A 5,115-nucleotide genomic window follows, 5' to 3' on the forward strand; every position below is an offset into this window, starting at 1 on the left:
ACTTTTGTCTGGGCTAGTTGGTGAATTGCTAACTGACGGGAAATACAGCGCGAAAGAGCGCTGACAAGAGGGAACTAAAAAGACGGGAGGGGTGCTGTGTTCGACATATGGTGACATTACAAGCGAAGTTCCAATACTGGCAAATTTCATAGGGTCTCCCGATTTGTGGGCGCGCTAAGAGAATAAAGGTGCCACTGAACTCGAACTTTAGAGGAAATGGCCACACAATAGAGTAAAGCCTTTTCAGCAGTTCTCATATTTATTAGAAAGGCCAATAACACTTTGAAGAATTAACCGCCCAAAATAAACATCTGAAAGACAGCGTGAAAAACTTCGCTTTTATTCAGAATGCACCCTTTTGCACTTGATATGCGTTAAATCATCCATCTTGTTCCTGCCTGCCCTTTTCTGTCATACATCGTTGAAAAAATATAAATATAGCCCGGGGACAACGGCTGAGCTCACACCGCCTGGTCCGAGCTCATCTCCGTGATGAACAGCTCAACTTTCTTGACCCTTTTGGCTTTCATCGCCGGCACCCTGCTGCTCGTGGAAGCTGGCCGAAGAGGTACCGTAACGAACTTTATGCACTTGAACAACTTTTTCACTGAGGCTGGCAGATTTCTGAGCTTACTGTTGTACTGGCAAGATTTCGGCTAGGTTTTCAAGACAAGTTTCCTTTTGTACGTGCTTACTCTATAAGGATAATACATAACCTGCACGATTTATTTGTATTTAGTGTAACTGTTCGTTGTGTGCATAGAAGTAAGAGGATGGGAGAAGTTCATGGCTGATATTCTACAAGCGCTACACACTACAGAGAAAAGTATACAACAGCTGCAACTTACCGGTACTCACCTACGGGCAGAAACGTGCAGGCTAACGAAAATGGTTCATCTCAACTTGAGAACAACACAGTGACCTATGGAAAGAAAAATGACAGGTGTAACGTTAAGAGAAGAGAAGCAGGCAGAGTGGGTGAGAGAACAGACGCGTGTTACTGACATCCTAGTTGAAATCAAAAGGTAGAAATAAGCTTGGGAAGGGCATGTAATGCGAAGGTAAGATAACAGCTGGTGCTTAATGCTTAAGGAGTGGATTCCAAGAGAAGCCAAACGTACCGGGGGCGGCAGAAAGATAAGTGGGCGGATGAGATTAATAAATTTGCAGGCATACGGTGGGCACAGCGGGCAAAGGACAGGGGTAATTGAAGAGACATGGGAGAGACATTTGCCCTGCAGAGGGCGTAGTCAGATGATGATGATGATGATGATGATGACAGCCACCAGATGTATCTCCTCATAGATATGTTTTCTTTATTTAAAAGGTTAATTACTCGTTTATTTCTCTATACACGAAGATGATTCCCACATGTTCATCCGCATAGGACTAGCACAGGAGACCACAAACAAGATGCTTCACCGGAATCAGTTTGCGGATGAGGCTTTTGAGTGTAGTTGGGCGTCTAACTTACGCTGATGTACAGAGAGAGCCCTGATGCTCAACAGAGAGTAGAAATACATTTTGCGAAATCGATATGTATTCGAAAACAAAAGGTTAAGCTATGCAATGTAAACTATACAGACACCTTTAGTTACACCTGAATGCTACTGGCATATTTGCGTACGAACGATGCACGTCGCAAAAGCCCATACGCACGAAATAACTAAACTATGCGCCGCCGTCTGGCAAACGCACGAAATGTGAGCGTTTTGTGCGGATCAGGCTGCCTCTTACGGAGTGGTCGGATGAGCTTGCTTCATAGTGAGAATGTTTGAAGCATTAATGCTTTTAGGTTATATTCTTAATTATTCGCGAATAAGACACTTTCCCGCTAATTCAAGGCCAAAGATGTGATCGTTGCATTGGTCTGTGCGCTCTCTGATGAATACAAGTACCAAGAATGCAGTAAATTGCGGACGTTCAATGAACGTACGTGTATAGACCGCGACAGTGGGCACTGAGCGAACAGCGTCAGCCCACGAAAAAAACATACATGACCCAGGGCTAATTATAAATTAATTGTTTGCTGCATAGTAGAATATAAATTTTAGCGCGAGAAGTCAGAGCACAGCCATAAAGTGGCAAGAAGAACTTTACCATTCAGCCACTTTTAAGTATCTTCGTGCTAAATCTTGCACCTTCCCTAAACACTGGTGTCATGCCTAATTTAAGATTATCGGACAAAACGGGACCACACATTACGGGTGTGGTAGCGTCACTAAAGTCTTTTTATAGCACAAAGTGTGTTAGTGCCGCTAAAATTGTCATGGCGAATGTGCCATCAACTCCATAAAACTTAATTTCTTCGGGTATGATTATAAAAGCATATTATCGTTTCACAATCGTATGGTTTGAAAAAAAAGAGAAAATTACAACGCATTCCTTTTCAGGAAACGGACACAAAAAGCTATACTTGAATCTGACGCTCTATACCGGTGCGTATTTTCACGTTAATTATAACTTTCATCTCCTTAAACCGAGAGAATACATTCCTAGGTATTTTGGATTTTCGAGGTTAAAGGTAGTTTCTACATTTTATGGAAATAAATCTTCTTGAAGCCGATATTGTCTAAGCGGTAAAATAAGCATATTTCGATGCAAAAAATCTCGTGTGAATTTATTTTTGTGACGAGTACATGCAGACAATACGCTGCAACTATATGAAAGGAATAGTCGAATTTGCTTGCCGAGGGTACAATTTTAGATAACTAAATTTAGTGATATTACCATCGGAAAAGCCAAAGTTGTGCGCGTCTTATGGAGAAAGAAACTACAAAAAATTATGAGAGGCTTCGCAGGGACAGGTTTTATTTTGAAGTAGAATACATTATCTCTTATTTCGAAGAGTCTGGCATGCCCATTCGAAAGGCTTGCACAGCCTAAGAGAGCAATGACCACGACCAGAAACTACCGCAGGGATTGCGGTTGTAGTCAATACTTCAAGCTTTCAGAGAAAAGAAGATTTGCAATACTTTACGTGACAAGGCTGAGAGCTGTTCCGAATAACCCCAGTTCCTGCTCAAGAAAGCTTTTTAATAGCGAGAAGTAAAGCCGACTGGCATCGAGCCTGGCTTTATTGAGCTCTTCTGAATCCAGTAGGGACTGCAGCGCATTTTTTTTTAGGTCAGGACAGAAAAGTGTTCAGTGATTCTGCAGTTAAAATGGCTCGCAGTGGTGCCCCGCGAAGACCTCCTTGTCATTTTGGAAACCAGCGCTCACCGGGAGGGCCTCAACAGAATGCAGACAAGCCCTGTTTGTTGTGGGCGGGAGAAAGGGCGATGAGATGAAGTTCCTGAAATGTTGGGGTTAAAATCCATGCATGGTCTTTGGGACCTTCTGTGAAGAACGTGGAAATGTCGGTCACAACAGACAGCAAATTCATCAGTCTATGCTGAATAAGAGCAAGCAGGCTTAGATTCATCAAATATTTCGTATTTTTATTTGCTTACATGACGGACTCTTGTAGGAAGCACTGGGAGTCGCTCAAGAATGGGTAAATGGCGTTCGCTTGTCTTTTCCATGAATACATTTTCATCTTCATGTGCCGCCGGTCTTCTTCAGTTATTCGAGCACCTCGTGTATTTTGCCACTGGCGCGAACCCACTTGTGGCTTTCGGCTGGGGTGCGTACCTCCATACTTCAGTAGTTCCCTCAGAGTAAAAATGGTGATGCAGTTCTGCTGCCAAGCATTATCTTCGCGGATCGACTCCCTGCCATAGCGGCACCTAAGCGCCATATTTTATTGAATAGTCGTGGCACAATATTTCGTGTCATGTCTCAGTTCATTCTTGGTTCAACGCTCTAATATGTTTGCTGTTTTCGGCGAAGGCAATGAATTAGCATAAAATTTAAGCTATTAATCACGCACATTAACCACAAGTGAACAACCTGCTTTACGCTTCTGAGCTGGCCACAAGATATTCATAGAAGGGAATCTTTTGAATCGTGATCATTGCACCTATTTAACATCTTTGCAAAGAATGTGAAAAAAAATGTTCTCTAAAGGAACACTTCAATTATTGCAGTTTTTTATTCCATGTTTAGAGTAATTAAAGAGTTTCCAATTTTCTACCAGAGCTTTACAGTCTGTTGTCCTAAAGTACAGTTGTTGGGTATAAAGCGTAGTAACAAAAAAATCCTGTTTAGAAGATGATGAGTAGCTTTTATGTGTGCAGTTCTGTTTATAAACAAAGCGCTACAGAAGCGTTAGTTCTTTTTACTTTGCTTTGCAGAAAAAATATGCGAAGATAAACAAAATGGAACATGCCTTTCCAGTAACCGTAAGTTTTTTTCGATATCTTTATATCCTGAATGATGCACCCTTTGAATACTGACCAGTTATCTACGCCTGATATTTAATTCTCATGAACTTCGAAACTACAAGGTTACTGCTGGTATATTAGAAGCTCAGGTTCCGCAAATTCTTGACTTCAACACAAATGACATCATGGCGCGAACTGTAAAGTGTAAAAAATTAGCTGTAGTTTAATTACGGTTGAACCTGGCTAGAGAGTGACAGCTGTGGTGTATGGGGCAAATAGACGCGGCTTGGCGTCTATAACCTTGAGCGGGTTTCGCACAAATTCGCTAGTCGCTTAATTGAAATATATTTAATTCACACGCTCATAAGTAAATTATTTACACACGCCTCAGCGTATAGCTCGAAGGTGCGTTTTTAAGACATCTGCGCATTCACTATACGCGTGCCACCTTTTGGATCATCGCCTTACATTGCCTGTTGGGGTTTCAGAGAGTTCCGCATGATGGGGTTAGGACTGCACGTCAAGCACTAACGAAATTCACCGGAAATGTAATTCGCTACTCGCTTATTTCGGATATCTATAATTTACATGCTCATAAATAAATTAATCATGCATGCCTCAGTGCATATCTCGTAGATACGTTTCCTAGATATATTTGGATTAACTAGACGCGCCTTCATTCACATTCAAGAGTCAGACAGTCGTGCGTATGGAAGAGCCGCATGACAGATCGCCACGCAAAGCCGCCACGTTAATCGAAGTCGCTGTTCAGAGAGCAGTGCGCTATAGTGCGGGGGTATAAGCTGCGCAGGATCGACCTCCTGAATAGCTCTCTCTATTCGATGAATGA

The 5,115-nt window shown here is 42.2% G+C and overlaps 1 long non-coding RNA gene across 1 annotated transcript; it reads left to right on the forward strand.

Annotated features, from left to right (window-relative positions):
* Positions 1-468: 468 nt before the first annotated feature.
* On the forward strand, positions 469-4,369 carry LOC144103921 (uncharacterized). The gene is made up of 3 exons (XR_013308374.1): positions 469-568; positions 2,394-2,438; positions 4,236-4,369. It is a non-coding gene; the product is annotated as an uncharacterized LOC144103921 (long non-coding RNA).
* The last annotated feature ends 746 nt before the right edge of the window (positions 4,370-5,115 follow it).

The sequence above is a fragment of the Amblyomma americanum genome, chromosome 9, assembly GCF_052857255.1.
Source record: "Amblyomma americanum isolate KBUSLIRL-KWMA chromosome 9, ASM5285725v1, whole genome shotgun sequence".
Taxonomy (NCBI): Eukaryota; Metazoa; Arthropoda; class Arachnida; order Ixodida; family Ixodidae; genus Amblyomma; species Amblyomma americanum.